General features: G+C 37.6%; 1 protein-coding gene across 1 annotated transcript in view; it reads right to left on the bottom strand.

Moving 5' to 3' along the window:
- The window catches only part of LOC105230768 (SUN domain-containing ossification factor), a 32924-nt gene extending 13299 nt beyond the window's left edge, over positions 1-19625 (bottom strand). Inside the window, exon 1 of the mRNA XM_011211741.4 lies at positions 18928-19625. The gene's annotated coding sequence lies outside the window, so the exon portion shown is untranslated. The remainder of the gene's footprint in view (positions 1-18927) is intronic.
- Between the last annotated feature and the right edge of the window lie 7912 nt (positions 19626-27537).

The following is a 27537-nucleotide window of genomic DNA, read 5'->3' as shown; positions in this document are numbered from 1 at the left end:
ACAACGCAGCATCACCTGCTGTGCATTCACGAATTACATACAGACACCTTATCTTAAGCTGCACTTTTTATAGCCACACTTCGCGCAGCTTGCCAGTTTGCTAGTTTGTCAGTTTCGCATTTTGCATTTTGACATTTCTTCGCAGCTAACGATTTGCATTCGTGCATAAAACACTGTTGGTGAATGCTGTCTGCCTAAGTAGCTTTAACGCGAAAGCATTTAATTTGTATGTAGATAAAGAGGCGAGATAAAGCGTCGCTTTTTTTCGAAACACGCACGGCTAATTGCCTGCACCGTCGTGGCTGCCGTCGCCTCACCTGAGACGGCTAAGCGCCAATTAAGCGCAGCGGCTGTCATTTGCATTTAGTGTTACAATTTATAATAGCTTTTGCCGAAGCTACATACAAACTATACATACAAGCCTGTAGTAGTTTATGTTTGAAAAAATCATTACAAATGCATGAATAAAAAAAACCATTACTGACACAATTATTTAAATATGAATTGTTGAAGGTGCTTTACATCGTTATTATTACTTTTGTTGAAATTTTTTTAAACTGAATTAGTTAAGAATGCTATTTTCTTTATAAGTAGCGGCTTGAATTCGCTGAAACTAAATGTTAAGTAACTAATCGATAGAGGAACTTTTTTATTGCTTTTGTAACTACTTGTACAAGGTGATTCACAAATCTCAAACTCACATACCGAGCAGCGAACTTACAGAGTACTTGAGACATATCAGCGATCAGTCGCATTTCTATTTCAATAGGCACCTGTATTTGGTGTGCAAAGAATCTTGAAGAGACTCTGCAGGCTCTCATTTTCTATGGCTTCACAAAGGACTCCATATAACAGTCCACGTGCGATCACCGATCAGCCATCTAACCCAATCTAACCTGTAGGTTCCCTCAAACTCTTAGTGCACCGTGTAGAAAACCTGGTCAGCGCATATAATATAACAAAAAATGGCACGGTTGATTTTCAGAAACTTATCTTGAGGTGAATTTTTAATCAGCAACTTATTCATAATATACAGGAGCTTGATGTCAGGACCGTACTACTGGTAAGGTATGCATAGGAGCCTTTCTACTAAACGTACGGAGCTTCTGGTGAGTCCCTATCGTTGTATGTAACCTGGCGTTGTCCTAATGGAACACAATTCGTCTCCTGTTGGTTATAATCGACCCCTTCTGGGCGATTGCTTCCTCAAACGGTCCAAATGTTGACAGTTCAGCTTCGAATTAGGAGTTTGGTTGTTGAGAAGCAGCTCATAGTACGAGTAGATGATTCCCCGCCAATCCCACTAAACACACACCAAAATTTTGAACATCAAGCGATTCGCAGTTGGAAATACGGTCCAAGAGGTCTTCGACAATTGGCCTTTAAGAACCTGGTACAGGAACGGTGTTGACGGAACCAAAATTGCGCGTGATTTACTATAACTGTATCAGGATTATGCACACTGTTCAAATTTTTAGTCTACATTGTTGTTTTTATCGAAGAAAATTTGAAATATGTATGAAGTATTTTTTCTTACTTTTTTTGTTTTGGCAATACGAAATCTTATCTTTCTAATGTCATTCTAATGACATTTCTAATGTCGCACTTATACGACGCGAGATACAGATTACCACAGCCATTTAATGGAAAACTCCTTTTTATAATAGGACATACATACGAGTACATTTTAACACAGAAGACAAAGACAACCTTTCCTCGTTTCGGAGGTTCCTATATAGAAAGGTTCCAATAGGTTGGTGTAACAAAATCAAAATCCCATTATAAGGGTTAGCTTTTAGTGACTGATACTATAAGAATTGGATTGATCAATTGGTAACTTTGGTTCAGTTGATCCTAACAAGCCAGATACACGAGAGATAAGGTCAGCTATAGAATTTTACCTAACCTTTCAGAAAAATGCCTGAAACTATTTCTTAAGGGATTAACAATCACTTCTTTCGCCTATCGAGAAATAAATATTACAGAGCTCACCTTATTTAAGCCGAGAGAAACGTTTAACTTGCAGAGCCGAATTTATACATTGATATTAGCTTCATAATAAGCCGACATAATTTCGTGACATATGCCAGAAAGACTTAGAAACTCGGTCAAATGTATAACTAAACATATCGGCAGTACCAATTAATTTTTAAACTGTTATCTTTGAAACAAGAACTGTAATCAAAATGAAATCAGAAGAAAATTGTATTACCAAACTATGTAACTAGTACGCGAATAAGAAGAAAAAAGCAAAACAAACATAAAAAATTAATAAATAAATAAATAAAAAAAAAAACAGATTAAATTCAACGAAGAAATAAATTATAGCCAAAACAAATGCACTGATATATTTTCTGCCTGCATTTGGACCTACATCGCCGGCTACTTAATTGAAAATTTATACTCGCTTGTCATGCTTTCTATATTTTTATCTCATCCGCGCTTTTTATAATACAAACAATGTCTTTTTTTAATACCAATATATGTAATTCATTCACATATACATCTATATGTATGTATGTATGTTGGCAAAATTTGGGGCATTGACCGAATGTGACGAAAAATGAAATCAAAGAAAACGTGTAAACGTAAACAAACGCTATGAAAAGGCCAAAACACGTGTTGGCAGAGCAACAGGTGGCGCCTTAGGAGGCGCTACCTAGCAGGGGGGCGACATTATAATGCGGTTTCATGGCGTGCTTCTCGGCAATTGCCTTCCTCACGCCATTTCTGCAACTGTGCACACTTTGCGTTTTTGTTTTGTTTCTTAATTATAAATTAATTGCGTAATATTTTTATTTGCACAAATTGTGAGTTAATACATACTTGAGTATAATCACGTAGCACAAACATATGGTTTTATAAAAAATATGAATTATACGGCATTTTGACTTTCCTTGACGTTGTTCTTGACTAATAGCAACCAAACAAACACAGACAAGTGCATTTAAAAATATTTGGGTGAATAATATTATATTTAAGGTTATATTTTTCTGATGAAACTATAACACTTAAATTTTAAGAAACAAAAAAAACCTAAACTTTGGCTGCATAGAAGCTTTAATAGCCTTTTCACAGGTACATTATATCATAAGGGTTTAAAAAATTGTTAATCTTGATTTTCATCGGTAAGTTTATACGACGAGTATATACTGTAGCGGTTCGATCTGAACAACGAGCTGCCTTATATAAGAAAATATGCCAAATTTCGAGAAGATATCTTGTTAAATAATCATGTTTTTCACACAAGGACTTAATTTTGATGGATCAATTTTTCCAAAAGCTATATCCTACAGTGGTTCGATATTGGCGATTGCCTCGGAAACTGCCACATTTTCTTCTTTACGAACGTTCTTTCTTACCTTCGAACTTTTTTATAATTATTTTCAACTATAGTCCGACGGAAGGAACTTATATAGATTACCGTCGCAGAGAAATTTACGTAGATCTAACTCTCTTTCAAAACTATTCGAATCACGATATTCTTATCAAGTCATATACAAGATCCCAGAGTTTAGCATCAGATTGTGACTCTCTTCGTACCTTCTGACAATTTTTTAGCAAATTGCAGAGTGAAGAGAATCTTAGATCACTATATGAGATTATTTAGAATTTTTTTTTCTGTTGAAGCCGATTAATCGGTAACTATTCATGGCAGGGTCTATATTCTACCAGAAACCGGGTACGACAGAAATAAATCCAGTTATGAAAGAGATGTAACATTTACTCATCTATAACCTTAATAAATATTCTATGCGGTTTAAATTATAAGGTTCATCGATTGTCTCAGAATTCTTTATGTTAGGTGAAAATAAAACCTCGACAATTGACTAAAGCTGTCCGGACTTCATTAGTTTCTCGTAAACCTTTGCAACATTTCCTTCTTAGTTCCTAAGTTTTATAATCTTTTTAGAGAAAAATACAACTGCGTTCAAACCACAACTGCAACTTCTTATTCCTTCACTGCGCTAGTAAGGTCCACGTTCCATTTCATTCGTAAGTCAAGTAAGGCAATACAATACGAACATATTTCCTTTTAAATGGCTTTTACATAATCCCGAAATTGAAAGCAATAAATATGAAATTCCATTACAGTAATTTTGAGTATTTTAATTTACAGATTTACGCCCAGATTTCTGAGCACACCATGACAACGTAAACAACCACGACAGACAGACAGACAGAGACCGACGTAAGTATATTTCGGCGTAAAAATATTTGCATATCTCGCAAATGTTGATAGAAAGGAAATGACAACCGCCAATTCGGCAACATTCCAGCTGGAGCCCGCTAGGCCTAATGCCGACATAAAGCAGAGAGGGCAGGAGAGGCAACGGAGTCACTGATTTTAACACTGGAGGACTATAATCGTATTTGCATTATTTCAGCCACCTGTAATATGCAAATTGCAGGCCAATGCGCCAAGCAGGTAATAAGGAACAACAAACAAATCGAGTACAACAACAATATAAATGGAGCTATATTTGAATTAGCCAAAGTTTCGATCTTCGGTTAGCGCTTGGAGTCAAGCAACGTATTGGCCGCCACAGCGAGGCGGTTGTGCCACTTCACACCACAAACCGACTGCGAGTGTAATCTGATCTGATTTTACCCGAAAGACAGACGGCGCAAGTGCAAGTGGTAAACAATTTGCGTTGGTGTTAAGAAAACAATTGGCATTAAAGCAAAGCAGCTGCGCTTCTGGCGTCTCGTGCAGTGTGGCTGCGTCACGGCACGTACAAACCAGATAATGTTGGTGCTATTGGTTGAAAACGGCAGTTGTTTGTGTAGTTGGGAAATTTGTGGTGTGGTGTGAAGTTGTGTTGTCTTAGGCATGCTCTACCAGCAACTGAGCATGAAACTATTACCTTTAAGCAGCAAGCGAAACACTTGTCTACATTTGTTGACTTTGTGCAGCGGTTATTGCAGGTTGGTGGAGCGAAAAACACAAAGTTTTTGTTGCATAATATGCGCTGAAGAGTAAACGTCAAGTTAACACACTCAAAAACTTACTAAAAATCAAAATATATATTTTTTTCATTAGGGTAGTTCTAAGGTTCTTTAGAATCGCTCATCTTGGTGTGATTGTCTATCTCTTACTCTAGTATACGAAACTTCCCTTATGGAAGAAATGATATTCTTCAGAGGCTGATCAAAAATTTTATAACCACTACCTCGGCTTCTGCATTGTTATGGTAAAAGAGCGCCTTTTTCTTCGCTAAATAGGAATTTTTATGCGATTCGGCCTCATCTTAACCATCGATAGTCATCACTTTTTCGGCCGACAGTCTTCGCATTAAAGTCCGTGACAATGGATCAGAGATTGTTACTATAGCCGAAGTCAAACACATAAAGATATCTTTCCAATACTTTTGTTCTTAAAATGTCAAGATTGACAGAGAGTGTCGTATGAGAAATTGTTTTGCGGTTTTTGAATTTATCGGTTCAGATGTAGATTGAGGTATTCATAATTTTTAAAAAACCGGAGGGTCCCTATAAATATAAGGTGGGTTTATCCACTTTAGCAAGCTTATGTATCTATATGCTGCATATTATGGGAATCTTCCACGCAAGACCCCACCAAATCTATACTAAATGCGGGACAAGGAGACGAAACCGTTGTTGCAATTAAGCCACCGCTTGCAAATAAACGAATTTTCAATGAAACAATATTGCAAAAAAATATTATACACAAACGACTCGTAAATGAGGAAACAATTAGCGAAAACAATGTGTGGCAAAAAATTTGCCTCAAAACCTAAAATCACGATTTGCGATAAAAAATTCAGTTCAAGCTGCAAATTCGTTGAGTGGGTCGCGTGAAATTCTTTAGCGCCTCTAGCGCATTGTTGCTACGTAAATCAGCAATCAGCAGCGCGGTAATAATATAGCTAACAATGTGAGCGTATGTGCATATGTATGTGTATTGGCTTGTGCGGTACGCCTGCGCTGGAGGGACGCAAATAAAGCTAAAATTAAGTTATTTAGAGCAACAGCTGCACCACACACGCCTTCAGACATATTGTTCGCGGATCATAAGCATATGTATGTACATCTATACATACGAAACCTACATACATATTTAACTACGAGTTTTCGTTGTAGATAGAGTAGAAGCCGAAATCAACTTGTTTGTAAACGAAATGAAAATGAAAGAAAATTAATAGTTGAATGAGGAAATAAACAATTTGGAAATGTAAGCAAATTTTATTTCAGGATCCGGAAACAGTGACACGTTAAGCACACGGAAAGTGTTAACATATGTATATATCCAGCATTCCTTGAGAGTTTAGCGGGAGTACACATGATTATGTTAGACCAAATACGGCTGGGTATGATTTTCAGTACCATCTTGACTTCACTTCTACTGGATGCCAGGCCACAAAGGCATCGAGGGTAATGAAACAGTGGACGAAATTGCCATAAATGGAGTACGGCTAACATCCGAAAACGTGATCAACATTGGGGCACAAATGCATTGTCTATACGACGATCTTGACAGAAGCATGGCAAAGAAAATAAAAACCCGATGTAACGAGCTATCTTTTTAGGAACATGATAGGAATACTAACGGATCACTGTCTGGTGGCGGCACAGGCCCGTAAGATGCGGCTGAAAGATCGAGAAGCCTGCAGTAAATGTCTAGAGCAGGGCATCAAGGAAACGGTGGCGGACTACGCTGTAAGTATTTGGGGTCCCCACGGTATGGTACTCGAGGAGGTATCGATAGTGAGGCTACAGAGTCTGTTAAAATTCGCATCAAGGATGACTACTCCTCTTGGAACTAGCAACTAAACTAACTAATTGTAAGACTTCGAGTAAATAATTTTCGTGAAAAACTATCTTTACATATCTTCAAATATTAAATACGTATACGATGATGAGGAGATGGAATCGAAAAGAAAAATGCGTAAAAAGAGAGTTATCCACAAAGAGTGAAAAGCAAAAGCGAAAAAACTAAAAATTTTGCTTAATTACCACAAGAGGGCGGTTAATACGCCTTGTAAGACAATAAGCAACAACACGCAATCAACTTTATTATTTTTTTCATACTTGGTAGACAATATTATACAGCTGCAGCTGCACACACGAAGAGTAGACAATCAGGTGTTCAATTCTAGGCCGCTAAAAATTGAACTTCGGGATTCATAATTACTAAGGGAAGAAATTTTAATAAAATTACTTTGATAAATACTTTGAGAAAATGTACTGATGACACAAGCCGGCGACTGGTTTGATGACTCCGAAAATATGAAAGAAGTTTGACTGGGATGTTATTAAAACAATGATTTCGAACTTGACACGAAATGGTTTGGACTTTCGAGTTCCAACTCCTGTTTTAGAGCTGGAAAATAGTATTAACAACCAGTAATATTTTCAACAAGCAAGAGTTGTTAAGGTTACAGAAGAAAGTAAGAAGGGTTTCAACAGCTCCTGGTCACGGGGTCAACAATGATTAGTCAAACAAAGAGGCCTTAGGTTATAATAAAAGGAGAGTTTCGAATATACGACTGACTGGTACTGTCGAGATTTTTCCAATTTTTTTCCCAAAACAACGACTACAGATATGAAAATCGAAAATATTTCAACCATAAAAAAGTAAACAACGAAATCCCGGGTGCTAATTTCACCCGATTTGCAAGACATAACATAAAAGTACTTCGGGATTGTACTGTTTAGTGGGCGCGTGTCATTGTGGTGACAAGCGGCATTTGCACGCACATGAGAGTGCATAAACCTTACACTGGTGATATGCAAAACGCACACGCGTTCACACTTGGGCACGCATATTCGCGCATGCGCTTGTGAAGAGTGCGCACAAGCTGTATATTTAGCGTGCGCACACGCGTTGCGAATTCCAAGGAAGTGTACATGCAACAGTATACGCATGCTCAAGCGCATGCAAGTATGCAAGTATGTATGTGGGTAGCATGTAAATCATTCAGCGACACTTGGGTTGCCGGCTGCCGGCTGCCTCACTGTCTAGCCCAGACCAATCAATCTCCAGCGACCGCCACCGGCAACGGCCGGCATTGCTGCGGGCTGGCGACTAAGTGGGTCAGAAAGTCTTTACGGTGTATAACAAGTTTCTACAACAAAAACAACAACTACAAACGTTAATGCACCTACAATAATGAGTTATACCAAGTGCTGCGTGTGTGTGGTCCGGTCCATTGCTCTGTACAGTAGCTAGGCGTTGTTGTTTTAGCTTATCGTTTTTGTTGTTGTCGGTGGGGTTGTACAAGGAAGTAGCTAAATTGCATCATAAATTTGCAGAAAACGTGTAGAAAATACGCAGACACGACACGAAAGCATTATTAAAAGTGAAAAATATGAAAAGTGATTAGCAATGAAAAGTTGGAAAATTGTGTGGGAAGATTTTTTCGAAATAATTACCATTGAAGGGATCAAAAATTATGACCGCATGCAAAAGTATATAATTATTGTTAACCAACTAAATGATATGCAGATATTACACACTGACAGCGCCGGAATTATTTCTGTTAAAATTTTTGCCGATTAGCAGATTTGTGAAGTGTTTTCTCCATGTATAGCTTAAGCTCTGATAGAGGTCTTATATCTTAAGGCGTTTTATGTGAATTTCAAATCTATTTTTTTTCATATACTTAATGTAATCTGCTACTAGAATTTCAGAGCCGCTGAGGAAAACTTCATTAAAACGGCAGGACCTATCGACTCGAACTTTTCATCCGACCTTCCAGCACCTGGAGCGTCAGAACAAACATTTTTTCGCGACGTGTTTCTGTGAGTAGTGTAAAACGTTCGTTAGAGCATCGACCTAGGCGCTTATTTTGAAAGAAATGTAACGATCGGTTCAATAAATTTTTTTAAATCGACTCAGTCCTATTACTTTCCGGACAGCCAAATAAGCAGTTAAGCCTGTATAAACAATTTGCTAAAGGGCTATAAAGTTGAAGCAAAAGAGGAAAAGTATGCAAAATAAATGTCTTTAGATTCATTGAAAGCAGACCAAATAATGACGATTATAAAAAAAAACTGTAATTTTTTTACCGTAACTAGTTGCAAAGTAACTGGTCCGAAAGTAACTAGTTCAAAAATAAGCTGGTCCAAAAGTAACTAGTTCAAATGTAACTAGAGCAAAATAACTTTTACGTAACACTTTTTAGTTGGGAAAGAAGGTTCAGAGTTAAAAAAGAAAAATATGGTTGACATAAAGACATGTTATCTGCACGGAACATATTAAACATTTATACGGATGGCTCGAAAATAGAAAACAGAGTTAGGCATAAGGCAGCCTTTTAAATTACCGGACTTGCTATATTTCAAGCATAGGCCGTTGCTATTAGTAAAGTACCGGAGTTAGCCTGTAATGTGTCAGCAGACAACTCTAGAGTCTTGGAAAGCAGGCCAGGTGCGGATAGTGTACCAGAACCAAGCGACTTCAGCTCTACTGGGTGCCGGGGCACAAAGGCATCGTGGGCAATGAGATAGTGAAGAAGATTACCAAGAGTGGTGTACAGCTACCACCAGAAAACGTGATTAACATTGGAAATTCCAAGCATGCGACGATCTGGAACGATCAACCAATCAAAAACTCTAATCAAAACGGATCAAACTACGAACTCCATACTTTTTAAAGAGAATAAAAAATAGAACTGCGATCTCACCACAATTCCTGAATGAATTTTAGTGCCACATCCCACACATTTCATTGCCGGCGTTCCAAAAATCATGAACAAGTGAACTTAACATTCACTTTCACACTAGTCTGGCGCACATAAACCCGTACGAGTGTGTGTGCTCTGAACTGTCGGCTGTAGGATCTGTCTGCGTCTAACGATGTCGGGTGGTGAGTGGGTGCGACTAAAGTGATAGAAGTAACGGCAATGCGCCATAAAAAGCGAAGTGGCCATAAAAATGTGCACACGAAATGCCAGAAGAAAAAAACACCGCGTCGCGCACAAGAGCGCCTAAATGATACAAACGTTCAGGAAAAGTGATCTCGGCATATGTTTGTGAAAACACATAAATTACTCATATTGAATACCGCTGGCGGTAATGTCTGGCTGCGGCAAATGCTTTGCATATTAATAGGCCAGAAAGCAAACCTTTATTACCACAATTAAGATGATATTAAATAAACGCTTCAAAAACAAAAACAATCACAACAACAAGACTTTTGCTTAATTGCCATGAAGATATTGGCTAAGTGAGCGGCGAACGAACCACACTGAGGTACCGCGTCGTCGATGCACAGGCTTGCTTATTGGTAGTCGAGCCGTTAGCGGATTTTTGAGCCATTTATTTGACGCTCAACCGGCTGCCGTTTGTTTATGGCAATGCCAGTATTTGGATGGAAGTCGTGAAAATATTTAAACCAACAAATGCGAACAATAATTCATTAATAGTTAGGCACAATATTCGTATGTGTGCGGAGAGGGGTCTGAAAGGTCTTGTGCGCCAAATCAAAAAGCAATGCTTGTCTTATAGGTATCTATACTTGTCGGTAGGTGGCGCTGAAGTTGCAAAGGTCCAAAAAAATGAGTTTACTTAATAATTCTGTCCATAATTGGTGGTATATTCTGTGGACCAATTAGACTTACGATCACCTAAACCTTTATAGCAATTAGCACTAGAAATATGTATCAGAAAGTAATCTCATGGGATTCAATATGGTAAGTAAAAGGCAAAATTCAATTAGCAGTTCCCCTAAGTTATTTACCACTAATTCCACTTCCACTAATAGTACCCTTCGGGTCTCTCTTGATGTAATAAGGTGCTCGACGATAAGAAAATCAAGTTTTTGATATGCTATAGATTTGAAATCTACGTGATTTGAACCATATTGACCGGTAGGAACCACAGTTTTTGAAATTGCAATAACATCTGCAATCATATCTAGATTTTCAAGTAAGAGCTTATCTACTTCAAATTAACATCACAGAAACACTATATGGCCTTGAATGAGAACGCTAACAGTTTCGAATGGTTACTAGACTGATCTTCGTTGCGCATCGAGAGCCGATTTTAATGAGTTAAACGCATATCAAAGCTGCCAGTATGAGCACAACATTTATAGATTATGTAGAAATCGTACTTGGCATACCGCTTCTGTGGGCGTTTAGTATAACCTATTTTTCACCAACATACATACATACACAGGCTCAGGCTCACACAGATGGGTTGCTTTGCAGGCAATGTAAAATTTATTCGTTAGCCATTTTTGATGACTTCAAAACAGAAAAATCAAAAAAAAAAGAAAATTCGAGTGCAATTAAATTCGCAGACATTCGAAATGGCACTCATGAAAATTGAGATTGCCTTGTTTACTTTCAATTCAATGTTAAGCTGAACTTTAATGTGCCAATAAGCGTGTCTTTAACAGTCACCCGCAAGGTGAACCATTTCGGTGCATAAATATTGTCAGTAGATATGATTTCGTGACGCTTTAAGTGCCAAATTTATGACTGTTTGAAAGAATTTTAATTAACGGCTTTTGCATACGCTTATGAATGTATGTATGTATGTGTGTGTGTGTTTGGGCAATACGAGGAAAATTGGTATAAAAATTGCACAGTGAAATAAAATGCTAGGAAAAGTTAGTTTTACCTTTCGCTTTACGGTTTCCTTTCTGGTATGTGGTTGTATTTGTGTGTGTAACTGAATTTTCATAATTTTTCGACTGAATAAACTGTAAAATTGTGTTTGCAATAAGTTCATAACTTCCTCGAAACTGATTTAGTTGCAGTTTATGGGAATTCCGTTCACAGATACAAAATATGCATGGATATAAGGATATAAAATGGTTATAACGAGTTTCCCACGAGTATGGACTTGCACGTGTCATTTTTGGAAGAAAGAAAAAACTAAAATCTTCTAAAACGATGGAAAATTGTATGCAAAAAATAAATAGGGTTGACGAAAGCTCTAACCCAAATTTCCTCTTGCTTCCTGAGTACTGAAATCAAAATATCTCACTGAAAAATTGTAGAGTTGGACGTAGCGACAAAATCTCACCCTCACTATGAGCACTAACCTAAAATTATCACAAATGAAAATTTTATTTGGAATCTGATGAATCATATTGACGAGATCCCCGATCTAAACGGGACCGCGCCTATATGGTCGACTGGATGCAGTGAAACGCAGAAGCTGCAAATTTGTCAGAACAGCATAATGAATTCATCTCCAAGTAGTTTGGAGAAATTATCCCTGTAGTCACCTGCTTGGTGCGGAACCGCCTCCTAGGAGCATAAAGAGGTCCTTACTAGACGAAATAAAGCTATACGCCGACCAGACTTCGTTCTGGATACTGCAGCAGGTTAAAGTTCTTTATCAAGAATAGACCTTGACCATGACCTACTAACCCTACACATCTGACAACTTCTCCCTTTGGTCCGACTCAGTCGAAATAGGAAGTTTCCTTGGCCTACCCTTGGACGACGTCGATGACAAGATCTAAATCTTACCATCCTAAAGGGGATTAGGTACCCGTTACAACAACAACTACAACGAGATCCGAGGCACTACCTAACCTTAACTCGCTGAATCCTCATAATGACTCTTTAATTCTATGCTGTAGTAGATTGGTGCAAGAGCTTCACTATAGGATCACACCTGCTTCCAGATTAACACAATGGAAACGCTATATGGAAGCTTTCACCATGCTATAGAGTACTGAGTTACGCACCACCATTACGGAGGGTCTGCCTAAGGATGTGATCGGATCAACTTCAAAAATTGCTTTCTAAAAGCTGTCGCCCCTTAATAAGCAATTAAAAGCCCATGCTCGAATCGTTGTCATAAAAAATCGTGTAAAAAAACCTTTTAACCGTTTTAAGCGGCTTCGATCTTCTGGAGTATTTTGGTTTGGAAATATTTTACTTAGTAATGCAATGAACTCTAGTTTGAGTAAGGCTAAAAACAAGTTCCTAGAATACAGATCGTCCACAGAGAATCTGAATTTCGTCTTATTCCTAGAATAAATTCTTAAAGTTAGGTCTTTTCTGAGGGCTCTAGACTGCCTTATATCGGTATTCTGCGTGAGACGATTGTCTCATGTCTCTAATTGTCACAATAGTAATTTAGTGACCCTGTTATATACTGTATCTGCCAGAATACCAAAATAGGAGACAATCGTCTCAAGATATTAATCTAATAATTAGTTAGTTACCGATTTAGGTTTGCGTTCTAGCCGAGATCTAGTATACTTAGTTCGCTGGACTAATACTATAACTTAACTTAGCATATTGGCACAACTCTTCTTTTCTCGATACTTTAAACATTTCGTTTCAAATTAATTCCATTGTCAACACTACAAAAGACTTGAAAATCTTTTTATGAATAATAAAATAAATCTTTATTATATCTCTATATGCAAATAACGCAATTACGATAAACTAACGTGTCACTTAAAAGTTGAATAATGATAAACTGTAAGCAGTTATCTACACAATATGCATGTAACGGCAAAACCGACAAATTCCGACATAAATCTTTCGAATCGGCTTTAACTTTTCGAAAAGCATAAAGGCGACTGGAAAGAAAACATGAAAATGGAAAAGGAAAATATGAAATGGAGAGTGAGAGCGCGAATAAAAACAAAAACGAAGAGATAAGCTTCCTTTCTGTCTATTTACTGTTAGCTTTCACAGCACACTGAAATGCACATAAACACACGTAAATGATTTTCAATTGTGTATGATTTGTTATAGCTATATTTATTACAGTGTGTGTGTGTGTGTGTGTTCAAATCAATATGTTTTGACGCTCCAAAATGCCTGCAATTATCTTTATGAATATTCACAGTGGGAAAATTCGCATAAAATTCGCAAACTTGAGAAATTTGGTGATTGTAAAATTAAGCGTATTGTTATGCGATAAATAACAGTACATATGTATGTATTAGTTGTGTGTGTGTGTGTTATTGCGGCAAATGAAATGCATTTGCATAAGAAATGTTGATTGGAAAATATAATTAAACTTTAGCGACTGCCTTTGGTAGGCAAAAATTCAAAGGAACATGTAAAAAATGACGGAAAAAGTGATGCAAAAGATAAGAAAAACTTAATAGCTGAAGGAAAATTTATGATAATGAAGAAAAAGCTGCGACGCCAATTAATGTTATTTGGTGAGCATGATAAACAATATACGTCAGCGAAAATTAAATGCTTTTAGCAGCTAATAAATTATATGATTTCTGCAACGCAGCGTCTCCGGGGCGTATGAGTGACATTTATTATTTTACACTCCACGAACTTTGTGAGTAAATAGTGCCGGTAGGTGGCACTGTGATTGCGCATACCAAATGTAAGGCAAACTTAATCCAAGCCTTTATCAAAAATCCTTAAAAGTCAGATAACGAAAGTTAGGCAAAGTCATAATCTTGAGGCGGGAAAAGGTGGAAGTAGAGTAGCTGTGGCTGACACTTTTCATTTAATGTTCCGACTATCTAACGAGTATGAAAAATATGATACATGAATCAGCTTAAGCTACTTAAAAGTTTATTCGACGTCTATCAGTGGGAATCTAGAGGCTCTTAGAACAGTTAACTACAACATTGAATGCAACAAGAAACAGCAGTACTACATTGTTTGATTATTTCGCGAAGCCACTGCTAGTCCTTTACAATTCAGACTCAGTTTATATTTCATATTACGAACTCAAAACAGTACCGACGCTCAAAACATTTAACTTGATTCCGATTTTTACGTATGCCATATTCCAGACCAATATCTCAAAGACTGAGAAAATAGTTCGCGCATACCATATACAGAGGACAGACGAACATGGCTATGGCTGATCTTTTATATATATAATTTATAGGGCGTCCGACGTTTCCTTTAGGTGTTACAAACATCGTGGAAAATTTAAGGGTTACATAGGTTTAGGGGTTTCAAAAAATCGAATTTTTTTACTGTCCTAAATTTTCAAGTTAATCCGCATAATAGTATAGCCTTGAGAACTTGTGGTAGGCTAATTGTGCCGCCTTTTAACGCACTCGAAACTGTGCTTTTGAAGTCGGTTGGCAAGATTTCTCGAAAATGGCGTCGCAATAATCGAGTTGAAAATATTTTTTTTCAAAAATTTCAGAATTTCTTTGTTAATAGTGTATGTTTGTAACAATAAAAATTCTAATAAAATTTTTAATTTTTTATAAGAGAAAAAAGTTGTTGAAAAGGAGCTTTTTTTATTCGAGGAAACCCATGTGATTCCTTAATATAATAAAAAAAATATACCTCACCACCTGACACTTTTTTCATAAAATATGTTTTCAATACATAAAATATGTTTCAAATACAAACTGTCCATCAACCATTTTTTTTTTCCAAAATATAGTTGTAATGCACACGCAATTTTCAATAAAGATCTTCATTTCTGCTAATTACTTTGTAAGAAAATTTTGAACATGGCGCCTAATTGTAGGCAACGCTTGAAATAAAATGAGAATTCTTATCAGCAAATATTTTTTCCTATAATTTATATTATATACTTTTTTTAAGCAAAATTAATAAGATTTCTGTTTGTTAAGATAAAAATATAGCTGTAATCAAATCAGGCTGCAATAAGCTAACCTTTAAATAGAGAAAAAATGTGGCCTACATTTAGGGTGTGGTTTTAATTGAAGCAATAAAATTCACTTTAGATTTTTGACGCTCCATCTTTCTTAATTATCATTGAAAAGCTTTCAACTTAGAAAGTACTCTGCACCACTTAGCTAAGCATATAGATAACTCTGGTCAATGAAGACCTTTCCCTAACTCAATAAAAGATAAACTAATTGACGAAATTTAAAAGTATGCTGAATGTGGTAAGTCCTGCCAAAGAAAGCGAAATTCATCGACTAACAAAATACTGACCAAATTATATAAAAGGAAATTGTAGAAAAAAATATATATTTACATATTTATACAGCTGTTTATGAGTTTATTGAATCATTGAATTTTATGAGTTCTGCGAAAGCATAAGCAACGATTATATAACATAATAAAAGCTTCGCTTAGCTAAATTATTTTGCTAAAACTATTTAATTGTGAATAAGCATGCACTCACACATACAGACAAACATACATAATGAATACAGTAGGCATGCGCGGCGCCGCAAATTGATGAAGTGTTGTAAAAAGTGTAAGTTGCAACTTTTTTTCTGGCTTTTTTTCTCTTAAAGCATTTATTATACGTAATTGGTGAGTTGGGCCGGCGGAGTGCAGATGAGTTTAAATGCGGCATTTTGCTTTGTGACGGCATGCAGCTACAACAAGAATATGCATGACAACAACAATGACATGAATGATGGAAACAAACGTTGCCATGCGGCGTGTGCAGTCATGCAACAAGTGGCAACATATGGCGGCCTGGCTGGCTGGGTGGCTGCCGCAAAGGCTACTGCACGAACAAATGCGGCAATAACAAAGCAGTGGCAATGGCAATAAGCCGGTTAATAAGCAGATTTTGAAGGCCAACGCTTGTAGTATATAAATTTATTCGAATATAAGTATAAATGTCTATTTGTATATATATGTGTGTGTGAATGTATGTGGCTAAGTACGTCCATATGGCAAATTAAAGTGTTAAACCAAATTAAATGTTGCAGTTGTTGGAATGCTGTCGCGATTTTCTTTCATTTTACTTTTCAATTACTTTTGCTCTAATTTGCGCTTAAAGCGCTCAAGGGATTTCAGTTGTAAATTGTGTTAGTTACTAAATTCATTCAATAGCAATTATTATTGTAAAAATTTAATGATAAAGTAAACGTTTCAATTAAATTCCTATAAGTTTTTGAGAGTTCAGTGTTAAACAATTCACTTTCTCATGATAAATTGTTTGAATTTCAACAAATTTCAAAAAAAAAATTAATTTTATTATGAGAAATATATTATTTTTTTATATATTTTTTTTATTTATTTACTTTATAAAATATATTATTATTTTTTTGACTTGTGGGTATTTTTCCTACGAGTTAATAATTTCAAGTTGATTTATTTAATTTATTTTTTTTTTGAAATTATTTCTTGATAATATTAAAGTTTGTGCGATGCAATATTTCATACAAAAATGAAAAAAATACGAATTTAATAAATTTTTACGTATTTTGGCACAACAATATTGTGAGGCTTTCAGGGCATCACAAATAAGTTAAAATATTCATTTATTTGAGTTTTCATTAAAACTCATATTCGCGTACTGAGGAAATTATTATTATATGGTCAAAATGAAAAAATCGCCTGAATATGACTTAGTGACTCGAAGTGTCTCAAATAATTAATTGAATATTTGAAATAAATTTTACTTTTTATAGCCAAACATAAGTTTAATTTTCGTTTTTCTTTTTTCATTTTCAAAATTATATTTAGTAGTTGAAAAAGTCTTTCCGCATTTCTAATCAAACTTCAATATATTTTTTTTTTATTTATAATGAACTTTAATGAACCAAATATGTGCCAGCGTAAAACTTTTCTGATTTTACGGAGAAAAACTGCGAAAAGTAATTTTCACAGGCTTCTCTTGAAGCCAATTTTACTCTATTAAGGGAGTTCTGCATTGACCGAAACAAATGGTAGTCTGATGGTGCAAGATCATGGCTTTATGGTGGATACATAAAAACTTCCCAGCCAAGCTCTCCCAGTTTTTGCCGAGTCTTCAAAGATTTGAGAGGTCTAGCGTTGTCCTGATGGAAGACGAAGCCCTTTCTGTTGATCAGTTCTGGTCGTTTTTTTCGATTGCTTGCTTCAATCTCATCAGTTGTTGACAGTAAAATGTAGAATCAATCGTTCGACCAGGCTGAAGCAGCTCATAGTGGATGATTCCTTTCCAATTCCACCAAACACTCAGCATAACTCTTCGAGGTGAGAATTCTGATTTTGCGACCATTTGTTGAGCTTCACCACGCTTGGACCGTGATTTTTTCGCACATTATTGTTGTAATTGCTCCACTTTTCGTTTTATTTTATCATTCGCTTCAGAAATGGTTCGATTTCGTTTCGTTTCAGCAAAGAATCGCAGATGTTAGTTCGGTCCATTAAATTTTTCAATGGCAATTCTTGTGGTTCCCACCATCGAGCTTCTTTTTATAGCCATCCTTTTTTAAATGGTTCAAAACCGTTTGTTGGTGAACGCTGAGTTCCTTAGCGATGTCATGGCTGCTTATGTGACGGTCCTGGTCAATCTTTTCCATAATTTCATGGACTTTTTCAACGATAAGTCGATCAGAGCTAGGTGCATCTTCCACATTAAAATTTGCAGAAGCGATTTTTCACAAGAAACATTATTCCATCAGTGTAGATCGAAATTTCGAAATTTACAGAACGGAGGCGAGCGAACCATTGTTGTGCGTTTCATTGGTGGCTTGCGTGGCATTCCTCCTTTTTTTTCAAAAATTTCGAAATGTAGCGAATTTATTAATTATTTTCACTAATTTTTAAACAGCTGTAACTTTTTTTAAACTTTCCTGATTTTTTAATTTTGTTTTTGTTAAATAAAGCTTAAAATCTCACCTTTCCAACATTATATAGTATGTATAGACTGCAACGACATCTATTGACAAAATACGAAAAGACTTTTTCGACTACCCCATATTTTTTCATATATTAAATTAATTTTGTAAGTTTTTATGAATACTATTTACATTTATATATTTTTTAATTTTAATTTTTTACATAAAAAAACATTTATATAGTACATAAAATTTATATTAAGTAAGGTTATGAACCAAATGTTATTTTTTATTAATAATTAATTAAAATTTAGTGAGCGTATTTTTTTTTAATATTATTCACACACAAATTAAGTTTTTTTTATTTATTTTAAGCATAATTATTTATATTTTCAATGTCGCCATCCTTTATAAAATAAAGATGTAAAATCCTTACATATTTTATTCACTCCTTAAATAAAAAAAAAAAATATTAAAAAATAACAAATAAAAAAAATAAAATTTTCTATTACGCTTTCGTGAAAGTGCACTGCCGGCACTGTAAATCACTTAACAAATATAAAAATATTTGAAGAAACGAAAAAAAAAATATTTTTTTGCAACTCTGCGCAGAAGCACGCAGAAAGGATGCGTACGGAAACGCACGAAAACAAAACAAACGAACACAAACACACTTTCAGCGAAGCCGAACGCGTAAACACTTGCAATTAACTTCTTCTATGCAAAACGAAAATCAAACTTAGCGTCCTTAAACGTAGACGTAAATATATGTTAATTTATATGGCAGGACATCAAAGCGTCCACTCGTCCCTCGAATGGCACTTGTGTGTATGTGTGTATAAGTGTTAAATAAATTAAGGAGGCGTATGGTGCAGTAATGCAACGCGCGCGTCACGCGGTTTAACGCGACACCAGAGCGCCGCTCGATACGAACGCGTGGAAAACTCAGTGGAAACTGAACGATAATCCAATGAAATTGTAATAATTATGGAGCGCGCTGCGCCACAAGTGTGCAAATTGCCAGCGCTGTCTGCGAGTGAGTGGCAACACCGAGTTGACAGATTGGCGGCGGCGGAGCAAACCGCAAGGCGGCAAGCGGCAGGCGAAAAGTATGCTGGCAAAAAGTGCGATACACAAGAAATATGCAAGGCATAGATATAAAGACACACACCAACTGCTGCTGAGCAGTCAATGCATTTTTGAGTAAGTTGCCGCAAAAGCAATAACGCCAAAAACAACAGCAACAACACACACAACTGTGCATAAGCCAAACCAAAAAAGTGGGCGACATTAATAACAACAAAATATAGCGAATCGAATGTGAGCTGCACATGCACAACACAACAACAATGGCAACAACAGCAATGTCTGCAATGGCGCGTATGGATTTGCAACAACAGCAACAATTGCAGCGAAGCAAAGCAGCTGATTGCCGACTGCAAAGCGGCAACAGCAACAACAACAACAACAACATGTGTTGCAGAATCGATAAGAGCACTCAGCAGCGGCTGAGGAGCTTGTGTGTGAGAGCGCACGCGAGCGCTCATTCGCTCTCACGCGCAGGTGGAAAACTGAGAAAAACTCGGGAAAATTCCAGAGCGCAGAGCGTCCTGCGTTTTTGTTGTGAAAAAATGTTGTCATATTTAATCGGCAGCGTCGTGGCAATAAAAGAAAAACAATAAAAAGAAATAAAATACAACAATGCCACTAACAACTAAAGAGCAACTAAGCGTAATGCGTACAAGTAAATTAACCACAACAAACATGTAGCCACAGGTGCAGCGCCTGCGTTCGATGCGGTCGCCTTCCCGTTGTCATAAACGCAAAAACAAAAACAAAAATAAAACCATAAAGAAAGAGACTCGAAAAGAAATAATAAATAAGTACAACAACGTAACAATGCCGCTTGAGGCGCTGTTGAAAAGCAGCTGTCAGCCAAAGCAATAAAAATAATGCGTGGCAAAAGAAATGTGCGACAAAGTAAAATGTACAACAAATACACGCATATGTAATTAAATCAATAAAAATCAAATAATTGTCCAACTAACTGAGAGCGGCAGCAAAAAAATTGCCTCTGGGCCACAGTAAATGGCAATTAAAAGTTATTATCAATTTTACTTCGATAATAGGCCTGGGCACGCTCCTATTATGGTCAATCAATTTGGCTCACGGCAATTAATGTAAACAATTTAGTTTAGAGCGTTATGGAAAAATGCGTAACAGCTGGTCCTATAGCTGTGGAAATCGACCTAATGTGACACCAAATCAGCTTTATCCTTTTCAGTTTGAGCACAATGGATTCGGAATCCTTGTAAGGATAGCTGCAATTTTTAGTGAACTTATTTTTATGAACAGCACTGTCATCATCTGTCACTTTCGGCTTTTTTTTGTTTTAAAAGTAAAAAATTTCTTCAATAATTTGTCAGACTGGATCAACATACGAGAACTTCTGTTGCCCATTAAGGAGACATTCGCTTTTGGGCTCGCTCAGTGGCTTCATTCAAGCGGCACGAATCCAGCAACACGAGTCAAACGAGCCTCTGCAAACTCTTGCGCTTGCCACTTTTTTGATCTTCCGACACAAGCAGACGAAGAAGTCGGCTGTATCGGTGACTTTTTAAAGTTCCCTTTGGGAATTTTAAACTAACCACGTCACTGAGAGGTCGCCTCAAATCTCATATACAGAGATGAGCACTGAGGAAAAAATATATATTTACAAGAATATTTTTAGAATAAAATCACTAGCCCATCCTACTACCGTCACAACAAAAGTTAGAAAAACGTAAAAATAGTTAAATGTAAGATGTAAGAAATAAGTAAACATTAAAGCTCACATTCCAGCGTGTGTGGGCTGAAATGCATTACAGCAGCAACAACAGCTTAAGCCGAGACCCTGCTAAGTCAAATGACGAAACGAATGCGTTTTGCTGCGCATTGTCAGCTAATGACACCCAACCCGGCACCCACCGGTAAAATGCAACGGCAGCAATTTTATAGGAACTGCGACTTCGTATGCAAAGGCGTTTTGTGGCTATGACTCGTGTTTTGGCCACCGCCACTGCCAAGGAAGTGCTGCGTCAAATTAATGAGTCACTGTCAACATTGCTCCGATAGTTGTAATCATTACTTTTGCTTTTTCTACAGCGCAATTGCAAATGTGGAATTGAATGTGATGTTTTTTGTGAGTTTCTACGTGGGGACCGTGGTATGTATGGGCATTAAGCGGAGAGCGGTAATACATATGAAGCAATTTTCTTTTGCGAACCTTTTAATTTGTTTATTACGGGTCTTTATAGCTTTAAAGTATAGGGTTTATGTTGGGATTTACTGTCATAGCCAATGGGAAAAGTGGGAGAATTTCTTTAGGTGGATTGCGGCTTCGAAAAATGAACTCTTGAGAATCTAATATTATGTAAAAATTCGATAGTCCTTCAAAGAGAGCTTTAAAATAAGCTACTCTCCCTGTTTAAGATATAATGAAATCGTAAAAAAACAGTCACTAAAACAGAACCTGTCTAAATTTTTAACCAAGCTGCGATTTTCGATTGAAGAGTGTCCTACTTCGAGCCAAGGTTTTTTATACTGACCAAAAAACGTAAATTGTAAATCTCTGGTATTAATTTTCAAACTATTATCAAAATAGTATGGCTCATAAGATAAATCATATATCATGTGACGGTATCGACAAAGAATTATTTCTTCAAGAAACCAAGGGTTCAAAAAACAAACAGAACATAAAAAGAGCTTAAAAAAAGAGGTTAATTCTCAAATTCCAAAACAAGTCGACAAATTTGCTTTAGATATATATATTTCAGCATCGGTCTAAATTCCCAAAAAGTGTCATATCAAGCACCCCGGGTTCGATCAAAGTTACCGGTAAATAGAACAAAGGTTTTTCTTGTAGATTTCACTCCTGCGTAGTTAATTCGGAGCAACATATTAAAAAATGTTATAATATGTCATATGATCAAAAATGAACCGGATTTATGAAAAAACGGAAGCTATATTTTCACGTATTTTATTTGAATTATCGCCTTAAAAATAGGCACTCCAAGCATCTCAAGGCTTACTCCTATATTCCGCATACTTGGGATCTGAATGCCATCCCTAAAGAAAATTTTGTTTTTTTCGGTTTCGACTCATTTTTTGGAGTGCCATTCGTTAGATTATTGGACTGTGGACTTCTTATTCAGAAAATCACGTCTCGTCACCAGTGATGAGGCGTTTTATGAATGTGGAGACCTCCACTACGTCGTCTGGTATCTCTTACTTGAATCAGGTCGACGTTGTTTTCGTAAAATATTCAGGTATTTTCGTACAATTTTAGTACTGAGTACTGGGTATGAATCGGCCAAAAAGTTAACTGAAATGTGTTGAATTGATCGATAAGAGATGTTGAGATCCTCTGCTATTTCTCATAAAAAATGTACTAATCTAGAAAAAAATATCTATTCCGTTTGCACGCGCGATTTATAGAACCAATCCGGGTCAAATATTACAAAATGAGTTCTTTACCTTACTTCGACTATATTTATAGAACATTGCAACGTAATAATAACTAGTCGGAATTGCGGAACTATGGTCTTATTTCTTCTTAGAAACTATTTGCTCGAACAAAAACTTAACTCGTGTGAACAATAAACTCACTGCCATTTTGAAATTGCATTACCGTTATATAACCAATTTATTATTGACACTTAAATTTATTTGTTTATTTCATTCAGAAAACTTACAATTATCGGGCACATTTAAGTGATCTACAAATATTTCTCATACTGAGTACCTGAACCTAAGGGAATTGTAGCAATGTTTTGACATTTTAATGCGCTTTTAAGGCATTAGGTAATGCAATAACAAATTAGACGCGCGTCTTACATAACGAATAAGTACACTTGGCGCTTAAAGTTCGTGCCTATGAGGGGAAAAACGCGCATCTACTACTTCCCCATTGCGACTCGACACTTCCTCCACACACACATACACACATAGCGACACAGCCACACGTGAGCGCACTTAGTGTCTCAAGACACACTTGAAAAAGACATTTTCTATAATTGCAAACGGCTTGAAATATGGATAAACAAAGCAAAGAGTGACTTTAGGCACTTTTCGGACACTTAAGACTTAAGCCCAGGCACTCAACGGCCGCCGTGCTCAACTGACCTCAAATATACTCGTTGAAAATTGTTCGCTGGCAGTGTTGCGCTTCGTGTGCTGCTCATTTCGTATGCGATCGGAATCGGTAAAAATAACAAATCCACTTCATTAACATTTACATAATAGTTTTTTGTTAGTTTAACATGCTGTTTTATCGCTATTGGCGGCAGCAGCAGCAGCAGCAGCGGCTGTTAAAAGTTGCATTTTCGATGTGAATTTGAATTCGCGTTCGCATTCGCGTTTGAGTTGGAAGTTGTTCAAATGCAAATGTAAGCGCCGAAACGTTTGACTTCGACTTGACAGCTACAGTTGAACCGATTGTTGCATTACAATTGCTCTATTCAACGATGTCACTGCTGATATAGTGTTGTTGTTGCGCCTGCTGTTGGCAGTTGTTGCTGTTGTTGGTGTCATTGAGTGCATTTATCTTAAGAATTGCAGCAACAAGCCGCATTGTGACAGACTTACACACAAGCAGTCAGATACCGGCCACGACGACGATGGCGATGACGACGAAGACGACGACTCTGTCGGCTGTTAAGCGACAGACGAGTGCAGATAACAATGTCTTATGTATGCCTGGCATTTAAGCCGGCCGGCCGGCTGGCTCGCTGGCTGGCTGCTTGACCGGCCAGGTCCCGGCAATGTTGGAGTGTCTAATTTTTATTCGATGTTAGTTTTTGTTTTTTCTCGGTCTCTCGGCTGGCGTATGCGTTCAACAAAAGTGAAATTGTTGGCAATAAATTTTTGGGCAACATAAAACAAATAAATGCAACAATATAATTTGTCCAATGCTATGCTAACGGCAAAGGTTACCAAATTGCAACGCCAGCACACACAGCCACACTTTCTTGTCGGCATTTCTATCTACATATGTATACACATACTCATGTATGCTTGAATGTATGTATGTATGTGCGTTCGTAAGTGTGGGTTTAAGTGTCGATATACCCACGCTGGACCCCAAACGTAATGCAATGGTCACGGCAATCTGTGACGAAGCATGGTGGCGGTCGTACCGTATTTTCTTAACACAGTGTATGAAAATGATCGTTTCGGTAGGAAATTAAGAAATCAATAACTTAATCAATAAACGATCAACTTTTTCTATCTTCAATTGAAACTCCTTACTTGACTCCATCTCGAAATTGACAAGAAACAAGGATTTCGGAGTTGTGAAGGGTTTCGGAGTCAGCGACCAATTTTACTTGGGCATCCAAGCTCTAGTTCCTGAAACACAAGACTTTTTATTGGCCTTTTTATTGATTAATATTATATTATATCATATAGAGTTCAGAAGAGAGCTCAAATTCTTGACATTTCTTTGACGGAAAACTTCGGCCAAAAATAAGGCTTTTTATCTTCGGAATTGTATTATCTCTTTTTCTCTCTTCATACCTCGCTCTCAATATACAGATTACTATAGACATTGCCGCTGACGTAGTATAGGTTATATAGAATTTTCGACAAAGTCAGTCAGTCAGTCAGTCAGTCAAAGACAAAGTAAAAGGTGACAAGTTAGCATCCGGAGTGTTCTGGCTTTGAAACTCGGGCCTTCCAATTAAAAAATAATCTTCGAGAATTTTGAAAATGTTCCACTTCTCTCGAGGCAATTTTCGTAAAAATAAATTTAGTGGATAATATTGCATGATCATCTTTTCAACCGAAGAATACTACACAAAGTCGAAGAATTCAAAGTGCTCTGAACTTAAGCCATCACGACACACCGAATCCATTGGAAACTGCACCACTGTCCGACAACAAGTCATAAAAGTTCGGATAAGGGAAGTGGTGGGCGGCCGTAGGTGTATTCCCATTGGATTGGAATGAATTGTGGCGCTGTGTCACAGTGGTTTGGCCGTATTTCTCCCGCAAATGAAAACGAATTTTCCTTTCGGCCACATTTGCATGTTGATTTATTAATTTATTTGCGACTTTATTGTGTACCGCCGCCATGGCACGCCGCATTGTCTGGCCGGTCGGTGGTCAGTCAAGGCAAGTCCAGTAAGTACCTACTGTCCGCTGAAGTCCGGCAGTGACGGCAGACGCCGGTGACTGAGTATGCGAACCTAATCAGATGCCGGTCAAATGAAAAGACGGACAAACCGACAATGTAGATACTATACAAACAAAGAGTGAAGTCGCCGCTAAATGCGCGACTACGTCAGGCGGGAGTTGCTAGTGAAGAGTTGAAAAGTAAACAACAACTAAAAGTGCGCATAACAAATAAGGTGAAACAAAAAGGCGAAAAAAGCAAATGATGATGGTAGGAAAAATTGGCATGAAAAAACCAACCGGCTGATGCAGGCAGGCAACAAACCTTACTAACAATTCTGTCCGTTCGTCCGTCCGTCCACTCGTGTAGTTAACCGTCTACTTGTACATAGCTGTCGCGTCCAGTTCATTCAGCAGCTTTTGAAATACAAAGTGGGTAGGCTGTGACGGTGGCTGTAAGGATGGCGTTGGTGGCATACAGCATCTCGACGGCTTTGGGAGTGCGCTGCTGCGACTGCCGACTGCCGGCTGGCGGCCTGTGAGTTTTTCAGATTGTCTTTCCGCCGACTTACAAATGAATGAAATGTTTACTTTGCAATGTTGTGTGGCGATAACGAAAGGTGGGTATTTTCGTCTATTTTTTATCGCGTCTTTACGAAGTTTTTCATTGATTTTTTCCACCGCGTTCAAGCTTGCGCATATCAATTGCGAATGTTTGGCTTTGCAGAGCGCCTGTGAACTCACCATATATGGCGAATGGCGCGGCAACGAGTCGAGTTTAAATGGCAGCAGCGGAAAACAAAAAACAAGTAACGGTTAAAAAATCAGTTACTGCCAGCTCAAGTACTGCCACATACATAATGCATTGCCGCCTCCTTCAGTGGCTTACGACGCAGCCCAAAAACACTTGGACAGTTGCAGTTAAGTATCTACAAGCCAGGAAAATGCGCCACAGTCGTAGATCAAAACACCAGCACCATGACTTAAGAGCGTGGAAATGTGTTGTATGGAGGAAATAATGCAACAAAAACAGCCATAAATAATGCAGCTGGCAGAAAACGCCGAAAATAAAAACAAGAAAATTAAAAATAAAAATACAACAAAAAAGCATCGCACCACAATGGCGAACGTGAAAAATGCGTCACTCAACGAATTCCCAGCGCAATTATTGCCAGCAATCACTAGACTGAATTGCCAGCAATTGCAGCAACGCACTGATTACATCGCGCATTGCGCACCGCTTATGTGCGCGCGAAGCCAACCAGCTAGTATCGACCGCTTGGGATTCACTTTTATACGCCGGTCGATCGGCGCGTAAGATCGCGATCGCTGCGCCATAAAGTTGAATTCGACGGCAGGCAGTCGAGCTCGAGCTCATTTGCATTAAGCGCAAATTTGCGAAGTTTAAATGAAAATGCGCTGGCGCGGTTTGAAAAGGCAACACACGTACACGTTTAGTCTCGGGTTGTTGCTGCGCAGATCGCGATCGCGATCACTGCCATCGAGCGTCTCCCAATCCGCAGCGCGTTGCGGCAATTCCGTGCGCTGTGCGATCGAATCGGAGTAATTGCAAATTTTGAATGATTGCGCGGCGGCGCTTATGCTATCGAAACAACAACAAAAATGCGAACAGCATCAAATCAGCTCGAAGACGTCAGTTCACGCATAAGATTGTAGATTGGTAGTTGCAGACTTTTTTATGCCAACATTTCTGTACTCCCGCGCGATGTGCCGGCTGCCCGCTTGTCTAGCTGTCTGTCGCATTTAAACGGTGATCTCGTCATCATGATCATGACTTTTCGCTGTTTAGCAGCCAATGACAACACAAAAACGACGCGCTCAACGGCAGCAGCAGCAGCAGAATAAACAAGATCACACATGTGTCGTGTGCGGCGTCGGCGGTTGCAACGGCGGCACGGCGGTGATGGCAAATATGTATTTTGTGAGATTATCGTCGCTTGTTATTTGCA

The sequence above is a fragment of the Bactrocera dorsalis genome, chromosome 1, assembly GCF_023373825.1.
Source record: "Bactrocera dorsalis isolate Fly_Bdor chromosome 1, ASM2337382v1, whole genome shotgun sequence".
NCBI classification, from domain to species: domain Eukaryota; kingdom Metazoa; phylum Arthropoda; class Insecta; order Diptera; family Tephritidae; genus Bactrocera; species Bactrocera dorsalis.
This window is presented reverse-complemented; position numbering and strand designations above follow the sequence as displayed.